This window comes from Ceratotherium simum, chromosome 28 (genome assembly GCF_057802395.1).
Source record: "Ceratotherium simum simum isolate JZ-2026a chromosome 28, ASM5780239v1, whole genome shotgun sequence".
NCBI lineage: Eukaryota > Metazoa > Chordata > Mammalia > Perissodactyla > Rhinocerotidae > Ceratotherium > Ceratotherium simum.
The window spans coordinates 35,185,868-35,198,160 of NC_141927.1; the positions used below are offsets into that span (position 1 = coordinate 35,185,868).

General features: G+C 42.5%; 1 long non-coding RNA gene across 1 annotated transcript; it reads right to left on the minus strand.

Annotated features, from left to right (window-relative positions):
- Positions 1 to 1,614: 1,614 nt before the first annotated feature.
- Positions 1,615 to 12,293, minus strand: LOC147913360 (uncharacterized). The gene is made up of 3 exons (XR_015548882.1): positions 12,026 to 12,293; positions 11,462 to 11,576; positions 1,615 to 2,122 (listed from the first exon to the last, which is right to left on the minus strand). It is a non-coding gene; the product is annotated as an uncharacterized LOC147913360 (long non-coding RNA).

A 12,293-nucleotide genomic window follows, 5' to 3' on the forward strand; every position in this document is an offset into this window, starting at 1 on the left:
CTCCCCAAATCACACACCATAAACCAGTGCTCATGTGGGGCCCACCAATAATTACAGAGGGTCCTAGTTAATGACTAGGGGTGGGGTTAGGGGAAGGGAGGAAATCTGTTGTTTATCCCGGGCCACCCAAGGTCTGTGGGGCTGGAGGGAGGGTTCCACCATCTGCACACTCAGCCCTAGAGGGTTAATGAGGATATTCTCTTCCTTAGCCTCACCTTCTATTTTCAAAAGAACGTTCCAAAGAGACAGAAGCAGACAGGAGTAGCTGAAAAAGCAGACACAATACGGAACAAAATGTCCCAAAGCAGCAGGGGAAGGCTTGGTATATGTTCATTGCTCAACATGAGGCTCTCCTGGACCCTTGAAACTTTCCATAGTTTGACTTTCTGGCTAATTATTACCATCTGCGTGGTTGCTGGCAGCCGACCCTTTGCTGGGCTTGCCAGTCGAGTTACCGGGCCAGCCTAGGGGCTGCACCAGCTGCCGCCAGCTGCCGAGGCCTCCTCAAGTTTTCTTTGGAACAAGCAGGGGAGTCCACTGACTGCTGCCCCAGCCACTGGGTGAGTGGCTTTCCTTTCTGCCTGCCTCCTCGCCTCTTGCGGGGGCTGTCCAGAGCCTGGTCTGGTTTTCCAGCCTCACGTTGCCTTTTCCAGCATGCCTGTGTGCGTGCCATGAGCGAGCACAGCCTGCTGCTTTCCTTGGAGTGGCTCAATAACCAGCACGCACTGCACATCCTCACACAGATGCAGAGATGTGTCACGGAAAAGAGAGGCCTACATACGCTTTAGTAAATAAACAGCTGTCAGGACTGGAAGCACATATCAGCCTTAGCCTGGCAAGGCATGTAGTCTGCTTCTAGAATCACAAGCATCAGGACTAAAAGGGATCTTAGAGACTTTCTAGTCTAAATCCTTCATTTTACAGATGAGGAGAATGAGGCCAAGAGAGGTAGTGACCTGCCCAAGATCACAGAGCTAGGGTCCAGGGGCCCCTCTATCTCACAAAACCAGTCTGTTCTGTGGATGGTCTTGAGAAGGGATGAAAATTACATGGGTGCTGGATATTTCCATTTGCCCTTATAAATCCACTCCCCACCCTTCTCCACCTTCTCTGTGTCCAGGAGGCCAACCCCAATGGCTCCCTTGCATTTGACTGCCAGTAAGGTTCAGCCACTGGAGGCCATGGGCAGGAAAGCAGAGGGAGGGAAGAGAGTGATATGAAGGTGCTTATTCCACTTGCTTCTTTCCTGCTCCGTCACTGTGGGCTGGTTGTGTCCCTTGACTGAAGGCCACAGCTCCTGTCAGATGGCCCTCTCCACACAGTTCTGTCCCCCTGACCCTTTAGGCGTAGGGTAGTAGCAGGGTCTCCCCCACTGTCCAGCGCTGGAGAACCGCACTGTCTCTTGAGGTCTCCCAAACTCTACTCAGCCCTTTGTAAACAGTCCCTTTATTAAACTCTCAAATCAGAGCATGTAACCTTCCAGGGTCCTGACTAATACACGTGGCTTTGTTTATAGAGAAAGAAAAATCTGTATGAAAGGAAGGTGAAATTTAGGAAGAGGGTGCATTACTTTCCCGTGGCTGCTGTAACAAATAACCACAAACTTGGTGGCTTAAAACAACAGAAGTTTATTCTCTCCCAGTTCTGGAGGCCAGAAATCCAAAATCAGTGTGCTGGGCAGAAATCAAGGTGTCAACGGGGCCGTGCTCCCTCCAGAGGCTCTAGAAGACAATCCGTTCCTTGCCTCTTTCAGCTTCTGGTGGCTGCCCCCATTCCTTAGTTTGTAGCCACATCACTTCAATATCTGCCTCTGTGGTCACATTGCCTTTGTGTCTTCTATGTGTGAAATCTCCCTCTGCTTCCTTTTCGTAGGGACTCTTGTGATTGCCTTTAGGACCCACCCAGATAGTAGAGAGTAGTCTGCCCATTTCAAAATCCTTAACTTAATTACATTTGCAAATAAGGTAACATATTTGCAAATAAAATAACATTTTTCTAAATAAGGCAACACTGGATCCAGCCCGGTGGCGTAGTGGTTAAGTTCGCGCACTCCGCTTCAGCGGCCCAGGGTTCGCAGGTTTGGATCTTGGGCGCGGACCTATGCGCCACTCGTCAAGCCATGCTGTAGAGGCATCCCACATACAAAATAGAGGAAGATGGACACAGATGTTAGCTCAGGGCCAGCCCTCCTCAGCAAAAAGAGGGAGATTGGCAATGGATGTTAGCTCATGGCCAAGCTTCCTCACAAAAATAAACAAACAAATAAATAAATAAATAAATAAATAAAGTCAACATTTACAGATTCCAGGGATTAGTACCTGATATCTTTGGGGTCACTATTCAGCCTACTACAGAGAGTGATAGAGGCACAGGAGAATTCCTTCAGAACAATTTTTTTTTTAAGATTTTATTATTTTAGAGCCATTTTAGATTACAACAAAATTGAGAGGAAGGTACAGAGATTTCTCACATGCCTCCTGCCCCCACATGTTTATAGCCTCCCCATTATCAACAGCACTCACCAGAATGATTCATGTTTTTTTATTTTTACCAAGGATGAACCTGCACCGACACATCATAATCACGCAAAGTCCACAGTTTACTTTAAGGGTCACTCTTGGTTTTGTACATTGTGTGGGTTTGGACAAATGTATAATGACCTATATCCATCATTATAATCTCATCCAGAGTATTTTCACCTGCCTTTGGTATTGTATCTAAAAAGTCATTGCCACACCCAAGGTCATCTGGATTTTCTCCTATATTATTTTCTAGGAGTTTTAGAATTTTACGTTTAGGTCTGTGATCCATTTGAGTTAATTTTGTGAAGCATGTAAGGTCTGTGTCTAGATTCATTTTGTTGCACGTCGATGTCCAGTTGTTCTAGCACCATTTGTTGAAAAGACTGTCTTTGCCTCATTGTGTGGCCTTTGCTCCTTTGACTATATTTATGTGGGTCTATTTCTGGGCTCTGTGTTCTGTTCCATTGATCTATTTGTCTATTCTTTCACCAATACCACACTGTCTTTATTACTGTAGCTTTATAGTAAGTCTTTTTTTGAGGAAGATTGGTCCTGAGCTAACATCTGTTGCCAATCTTCCTCCTTTTTTCCTTTTTTCACCCCAAAGCCCCAGTAGATAGTTGTATGTCACAGTTGTACATCCTTTTAGTTTCTCTTTGTGGGATGCTGCCTCAGCATGGCTTGATGAGCAGTGAGTAGGTCCGTGCCCAGGATCCAAACCTGCGAACCTCGGGCCACTGAAGCAGAACGCGCGAACTTAACCACTGCACCACCAGGCTGGCCTCTATAGTAAGTCTTGAGGTTGGGTAGTGTCAGTCCTACAGCTTTGGTTTTCTCCTTACATATTGTGTTGGCTGTTCTGGGTCTTTTGCCTCTCCATATAAACTTTGGAATCATTTTGTCGATATCCATAAAATAACTTGCTGGGATTTTGCTTGGGATTGCATTGAATCTATAGATCAGGTTGGAAAGAACTGACATCTTGACAATATTGAGTCTTCCTGTCCTTGAATATGGAATATTTCTCCATTTATTTAGTTCTTCTTTGATTTCGTTCATCAGAGTTTTATAGTTCTCCTCATATAGATCTTGTGCGTATTTTGTTAGATTTATACCTATTTCATTTTTGGGGGGTTAAATGTAAATGGTATCATGTTTTTAATTTAAAGCTCCACTTGTTCATTGCTGGTATGTAGGGAAGCCAGTGCTTTCTGTTTTGGAAGATTATTAATTCAATTTCCTTAATACATATAGATCTATTTAGAGCATCTATTTTTTTCCTGTGTGAGTTAGTGATTGTGTCTTTCAACGAATTGGTCCATTTCATCTAGGTTATCAAATTTGTGGATATAGAGTTGTTCATAGTATTCCTTTATTATCCTTTTAATTTCCATGGGATCTGTAGTGATGTCCCTCTTTCATTTTTATTTATTTATTTTTGGTGAGGAAGATTGTCCCTGAGCTAACATCTCTGCCCATCTTCCTCCATTTTTGTATGTGGGACACTGCCACAGCTTGGCTTGATGAGTGGTGTGTAGGTCCATGCCCAGAATCCAAACCTGCGAACGCTGGGCTGCCAAAGTGGAGCACGTGAACTTAACCACTACACCATTGGGCCGGCCCTCCCTCTTTCATTTTTGATATTAGTAATTTGTGTTCTCTCTCTTTTTTCTTAGTTAGACTGGCTAGAGGCTTTTGATTTTATTGAGCTTTTCAAAGAACCAGCTTTTGGTTTTGTTGATTTTCTCTATTGATTTCCTACTTTTAATTTCATCAATTTCTGGTCTAATTCTTATTATTTCTTTTCTTCTGCTTACTTTGGATTTAAGTTGGCCTTCTTTTTCTAGTTTCCTAAAGTAGAAACTTAGATTATTGGTTTTAGATCTTCCTTCTCTTTTTTTTTGCTGAGGAAGATTAGCCCTGAGCTAACATCTGTGCCAATCTTCCTCTACTGTATAAGTGGGTCGCCGCCACAGTGTGGCTGATGAGTGGTGTAGGTCCACCACACCTGGGATCTGAACCTGCGAATCCAGGCTGCCGAAGCAAAATGTGCTAAACTTAACCACTACGCCACAGGGCCAGCCCCTCCTTCCTTCTCTTCTAATATATGCATTTAATGCTATAAATTCCCCTCTAAGCACTGCTTTTGCTGCATCCCACAAATTTTGATGTTACATTTTCATTTTCATTTAGTTAAAAATATTTTCTAATTTCTCTTGAGATTTTTTTCTTTGACCCACACGTTATTTAGGAGTGTGTTGTTTAATCTCCACATATTTGGGGATTTTCCAGCTATCTTTCTGTTATTAATTTCTAGTTGAATTCCATTTTGATGTGAGAGCAGACATTGTATGACTTTTAATCTTTTAAGTTTATTTAGGTGTGTTTTATGGCCCAGAATGTAGTCTATCTTGGTGAATGTTCCATGTGAGCTTGAGAAAATGTGTATTCTGCTATTGTTGGGGGAAGTAGTCTGTAGATGTCAATTATATTGAGTTGATTGATGGTGGTGTTGAGTTTTGTTTTTCTTGATAGCCAGACATGATGTACTGAGTAAAAGGAACTGCTGTAAATAGGCCTTTAGTAACATGGTGGTGAGGTGTTGGGGGAAAGGAAGCCTTCTGGAGTCCTATAATCAGGTCTTGGTGAGCCTATGCCTCTGGGCTGTGAATTTCACAAGTGTTTCTCAGATTCTTTTCTCCGTCTTTAAATGGGCCAGGATGGCTAGAGTGGGCTGGAGTTGATCATTTCCTTTCCCCAGGTCAGTTAGGCTCTGATAATACCCCAGCAGGTTAGGCCCTGGTTAACTAGTTTCCCCTGAGGCCTTGTTGAGAATAACGGAATGCTCTGACGTGTATCAAAATGGTTCTTTCCCCCTCCCCCTGCTGGAAGCCCAAGGGAATTTTTCTCTGATATTTACTCTGGGAATCTGGTTGAGCTCCTAGAGATAAACCTCACAATGCTGTGGGGCCCCCCTATGACTGGGTCCCCCTGGAGTTTTTAACTCCCAGAGCTGTCGGCGCAGAGCGTCCAGCAATTCTTCAATTGCAGTTTACCTCAGCATGGTTTCTGTGGCAGTTCTGCTTATGAGTCTCTGCTCCAGTAAGCAGTGACTTCCTGTGTTCACCTGTCTGTCTCTCCAATCTTGGGTGCAGTGGTTTGCCCTGGGTCCTCCTCTCTCTTACAGATCCAAGAAGAGTTGTTAATGGTTCAGTCTGTTCAGTTTTTTACCGGTTGTTAGTACAAAGTGGCGACCTCCAAGCTCTTGATATGCAGAACTGGAAAACTCCAGAACAATTTTAATGGCACAAATTTATTGACACCCCTATGCTTGACAAAAGCATTGCCCAATCTTTGGAGGACACATATTGTTGAAGATGCCTTTCAGCCCCTAGACTTTCTATTCTCTTATCTTTGGGCTTGGCCACTGGATATTGCTGTGACATTCCCATTCTGAAGCCAGCTGATTAGTTACCAGGCAAAACACTGTGGGAGGCAAAATGGTGGCAGATGTGATGGGACATGAATGTTGTAGAAGGGCCTAGCCTAGGGACATTTAGTATGTGGAAGTTATTTGACTCAAAGGGTTAAATTCTAGAGCACAAAAACTGGAAGACCCTTAGAAATTACGTGGCTCATCACCTCCTTTTACAAATGAGGAAAATGAGACCTGGAGAGGGGAATTTCCTTACCTATAGCTGGTTAATGACAAATCCAGGACTAAAATAGAAACTATGGACTTTCCCACTATCCCACCTTCTCACCAACTGCCCTCCTTCTGGGCAATCTTCGAGTGTTCTTTCTAGGATTTTTACCCTAAGTGTTTCCATTTACTAGAAGTTGGTAGGCAGTAGGAATGCACTAGATATCGAGTCTATGTTACAACACAGAAGAAGTGAACAATGCTGAGAATTGTGCCTTAGATCAGTGCTACTCAGAGTGCCAATCCACAATGAGATGAGGAGCCTGGGCCAGAATATAAACCAACACAGAGCTTCCTACATTGAGAAAGTCTTCTACAAAAACAAGTCAGCTGAACTAAACAGTGTACTTGGTGATGTAGTTGTTTCCATTCAGCCACAAGCTCCTTATCTTATCACAGACCAGTGTGAGGATCACCGGCTAGAGGACAACAGTAAGCATTGCTTCACTGCTGCTTAAGCAAACCTACCCCCCAAACAGGTCATCTTGGTAGATGAATACATCAGGGAAGATAATTGTCCCTCTGTCCAGATTGCATCTAGTCAGTGGAGTCCAGTTCTGGGGCCATTTCTTAAGAGGGATAGTGGCATTCCAGAAATAATCCAACAGTACCTGACTTATACAGCATAAATTTTGTGAAGATAAAAGAGAAACTGTTTTAAAAGTGCTTACTTACCACAGTGCACAGCACGTGGTAAAGCACTAAATAAATGACATTTTTTTTTATTGCTACAATATTGTTATCCAGTACAAGGTGACTATGTCAAGTGAGAAATGTGTGAAGAATCTAGAGATTTACAGCTTGAAGGAAAGAAAACTTGGAGGGATGCGGGTTCATATGTTTGAACTATCATGTAGAAGGAAAGTAGACCAATTTTGTATCTGTTCATTCAACTAATATATTTTTTTGGTACCCACTGTATTTCCAGACTCCTTTCTAGGTGCTTGAGAAGATCGCTGTGGGCAACACTAATGAGGTCCTGGGCCTCATGGATGAGGGTGGTTACGAGACAATACACAAAATCAAAATAATTTCAGAAGAAACCAGGACAAGATAAGATGATAGGGGTAGGTACTAGGAGATGCTTCTTCAGACTGGGTAGTTAGGAAAGCCTTCCCTAAGGTGGTGATGTTTGAGTAGAGTCCTGAATGACAACAAATGGCAGCCACATGAAGATCCAGGCAGGAGGAATCCAGGCAGAAGATCATCAAGTGTCACTTAAGATGGTAAAAATTATTGGCAGGCAGATGTTAGCTAAATATAATAAAGTTAATTTTAACAATATAAGGGAGTTTTTTTAAATAAACTTGTTATTTTACAACAGTTTTAGATTTACAGAAAAATTGTAAAGATAGTACAGAGTGTTCCAATATAACCCACATCCAGAATCCCTTATTATTACCATTTAACATTTGTGTGGTACGTATGTCACAATAATGAACCAATATTGATACATTATTATTAACTAATGTCCGTACTTTATTTAGATTTCCTTAGTTTTTGCCTAATGTCCACTTTCTGTTCCAAGATCCCATCCAGGATGCCATATTGCATTTAGTAGTCATGACTCCTTAGGTTACTCTTGGCTTGACAGTTTCTCAGACTTTCCTTGTTTTTGATGACCTTGAAAGTTTTGAGGACTGCTGATCCAGTATTTTGCAGAATGGGATTTGTCTTATGTTTTGCTCATCATTACACTGGGGTTATGGGTTCTTGGGTGGAAGGTCACAGAAGTAAAGTGCCATTTCATTGCATCATATCAAGGGTACATCCTATCGATGTGACGTATCACTATTGGTGTTAACCTTGATTACCTGGCTGAAGCAGTGTTAGATTTCTCCACCATAAAGTTACCCTTTTCCCCCTCTCCATACTGTACTCTTTGGAATGAAGTCACTATGCACAGCCCATACTTAAGTTGTGGAGAGTTAAGCCTTGCCTCATTGAGGGTAGAGTATCTACATAAATTATTTGGAATTCGTCTTCATGGAAGATTTGTCTCTTCATTTATTTGTTTGTTAAATCATTTATTTATATTAGTAGAGACTCATGCATATTTATTTTACATTTTGGGTTATAATCCAATACTAATTTATTAGTTTTTTTGCTCAATTTGTTCCTGCTTCGGCCACTGGGAACTCTTTTACTTCGCTTCTGTGTCCTTTTGCTATATCCCCATCATTGTGGGTTTGGGTGCTGTTTTTGTTTGTTTTTTGAGCACTTCTTTACTTTCTGGCACTACAAGGTGCTCCAGGCTCATCTTGTATATTTCCTGCGTCAGTTCTAGAATCAGCCATTTCTCTAAGTAGCCCTGGTTCCTTTTATTGGAGAATGGTATTGAAAACCAAGATCTGGGTGCTAGGTATGCTTGTTGCTACTGAGGTGTTGCTGTGTCTAGGCCCTCTCAGCTGATAGAACAAGAAGGTATATGTGTGTATACTAACCTGTGTATATACACATATTTATAAATATTTCTATATGTAACCATCTGAATCTATATCAAGAAACACATGAATTCATACTGATATCTCCAACTCTAATCCATTACCACATCGTTCTTTCTAGACCTTCCTTTGGTTTTCTATAATTTCTTACTCCAACAATAAGAAACCTGTCTCCTACCATCTGCCATCCATTTACTTCATTGTTCAATTGCAATATAGAATTAACACATATTCCCATGGGAAACAACTTTATCAGCCAGATTGCAGTGCTTTTATACAGTTTCTTTTGCCTTTAGTCTTAGAGACTCACTTATTTCCAAAGTTGCTTAGATCAGCCTTTTCCCCAACAGCCCCTTCAGTGAAACTGTTTCATACATTTGTAATACAGTTAGAGTGTTCTGTCACAGATTGCATTTCATCCTGGGATCCCCTGCCTCTTAAGTAATTTTCCTTTAATTTTCACACATTAAGAGTCACTCTTTGTGCTATAAAGTTCTATAGGTTTTGATAAATGTGTAGTGTCATATTTATACCATTACCGTATCATATAGAATAGTTTCATGCGCTAAAAAAAATCCCCTGTGCTTCAAGTATTAAGGCTTATTGAGGAGTGGCACCTGGGAAAGGAAAAGGAGAGAAAGCAAGACTGGGCAGGAGAGCCTTCAGACTGTGATGCAGGTCAGACTAAGTCTCTGCCAGTCCAATGCAGAGCTCCAAAACAAAGACTGCCATTAGAGGAGTCCCGTGTTGGGCAGAACCACCTTCCTCAGCCATTGGCTGGGGACTGCCAGAGAAGACTGATCTCAGCTCAAAAGATGAGGCAGTCGCTGAGGGCACTAACAGCTGGAGGTTATCCACTAACCACTTTCCTCGAGCTGGGTTGCTAAGTCCTTTCCTGGAGAGAGATCTGAGTGTGGGGCAACTCCATGTCTGCCAGAAATATCTGAAAATTCCAACCAGAGATTCGCTGAGGAATCTTGAGCAGAGGATTCCTGCATTGGGTGGGATTTCGAATCAGATGACCCCATTGGCCCCTTTCAGCTCTTGGGCCCTGTGACTGTCCTTCAGCCTGCTTTGATCCAGGCAACCCAGGTATTCTATTTCTCACATTCATTCCACCTTGCTCAGGCCCCTGCTTCCCTTCTTGCACTGACCATCTTATGCCCTGCTCTGTCCTAGAGATAGGATCAGAGCTCCTCCTTTTTCCCGGGGACTATTCTTGGAGGCGCCGAGGGGCCAAAAGATGGAGTGTACAGCCCCCACCTTTTTACATCTCAGATGCTCAAGAAAATGGTTACAGTGTCAACAACAATGCGGATCACTGAGTCGAATGTAGATGAAAAGCTTTTGAGTAAGAAACTTGGCAAGAAAGTTGAAAAATTCAAAGCTAAGACTACCCAAACCAAATCCCTATCTGATGTGGCCCCTCCCTGGAATGTGGAAAAGGGAAGACAGCAGCACTCCCTACTGATCCATGCATATTCCACACCTGGCAAGGTGTGACAGTTTTATTTTCTCCCCTCCCGACTCCCATAGGTGCCCCTGGATTTTCATCGGCAGGTGCAGTCTTTCCAGTACAATTCTGGTCTTTCTCTGCAGGAAGGTGGAAAACTTTCAGACTTCCTGAAGAAGGAGTGGCTCTGATGTTTTGTTCTACCTGCGCTTAATCTTCCTTTTATTTAACCTGCTTAAGGTTAAAAGCCTGCTTTATTCTTGTAACTTGGCAGCTCTGTCTGGCTCGCAGATGTCCTAAGACAAATAATTAAGGTCTCCATGTGACCTCTTAGGACAGTCTTAACTTCCAAGCCAAAGTAACGTTTTATATTAACTTGGCCTCTCTTTAGAGGTTTCCTTTGAATGTTTGCTTCTGCTTTGCAGCATTTTCAGGCTCCATGCACCCTGTTGGTTTGCCCACCCAGAAAACAGTAGCTTTTTTTTTAATATTCACGCTGCTATTTTTATACAGTGAACCATGCATACTGATTCTAATGCCAAATGCTCACAAAGTAAAGCACTTCCTTGAACCCAGTCCCTCAGGACTCTTGCCAGCCTTCTGGTTTTTCTGTCTGCTGTGTCATTTCTCAGTGGAATGACTGAAGCTGGAACCTGCTGGGTCAGAGTGGAAATAAAGTATCGGTGGATGAACTCTCCCTACCTTCCCATCCCCAAGACCAGACAGTGGGGTTGGAATCCATGTCTAAATACCCACAGGTTGCTCCAGGTCACTACCTCAAAGTTAGATGAGACCCAAAAAAGGACGAAGAGTTAACATTCCAAGGAGACACTTGTGGTTACTGAGTCCAGGGTGTTTGAATTATAGGCAGCCTCTGTCTCTGAAAACAATGCCAGGGCACACAAAATAGCCTGCTTTAAAAGAAATCAATAAAAAGCACACAAAGGGTGTATTATCCCTGAACCATTATGTAGGAATAGAAATGACAAGTAAATGAAGTAAAAAACAAGTGTTTTTTTTAAGTGCTTTCCTTCCTCTTCCTAAGAATACTGACTGAGACTGTGAACTCGGCAGCTGTTTCCAGAGCAGGGGAGCAGGGTCACAGGTCTGAAGCACGAGCTTTCTTCTGGAAACTGCCCACTTTTTATAGGTGACAGTTGCATCACCTTGAAATAGGGGAACAAAAAGTATTTTTTTTTTTTTGCCAGAATTCAGCTTTGCTAGCACTAAGTGTTATTGAACCGTCACACGCAGAGTGGCTGGTGGAGTTATAGAGGAATTTCTGAGAATTAGCCTAGGGCAAAAGGCAATTGGCTGGAAACTTACACTGAAAACTTACCTTGTAAGCAAGCATGTGACTTTCAGCTGACTTAACTTTCTTCAGTCCCAAGGGTTTCAAGGCCAGAGAGAAGGTCTTGGTCTGGGCCGCTGGCATGTTCACTCTTCAGAGTAAACTGAGAACAAATTCAAAGACAAATCACCAAAGGTAATGTCTCTCTTGGACACTGAGTGTAACTAGTTTTTAAAGTAAAGTTTTTATTTTATTTTCTAATCACAATAACAGATATGTGATCTTTGTATTTGGATTAAGTGTAAATGAAGGAAAGAAGGATCAAGGAAAGAACAAAGGACCAGATAGGGTGGGGAGACCTGAGTCTTGGTTCCAGCTTTGTCACTGTCCCCAGAACTTTGGGTGGGTCTTGGGTCACTTATATTAAAATAAGAAGGTGGAACTACATGGCCTCTAAGGACCTTTCCAGCTCTGTTCTAGAAGGAAGTCCCTTTGTTTTGGTTTTTTTGTTATGTCTAGGCAGTGCCAAAACAATGGTGTGAGGAGGAATTAAAGTATAGATTTGCAAGAGGGTCATCTTGAGGCTAGTAGCTGACCTCAGGCAACACTTACCTCATCCAACATGTTTGCAAAGATGAATTCAGATTAAGACAGGCATCAAGGGAGGCGTCTGTATATATTTGTCGAATGAGTGAGTGAGTGAATGAAGAAATCACTCAGGACAGCTCTGAGGGAGAAAAGAGTGGAAACATTCAGTTGGAGGAAGTTTATTTGGGATAGGGCGTAGATTTGCTTAACAATGATGGTTGGGGGGAGGTTTTATGGACCGATTCAGCCAGAGCTGAACTTTAGGCCCTGGAAACATTAGGGTTAGGGCTAA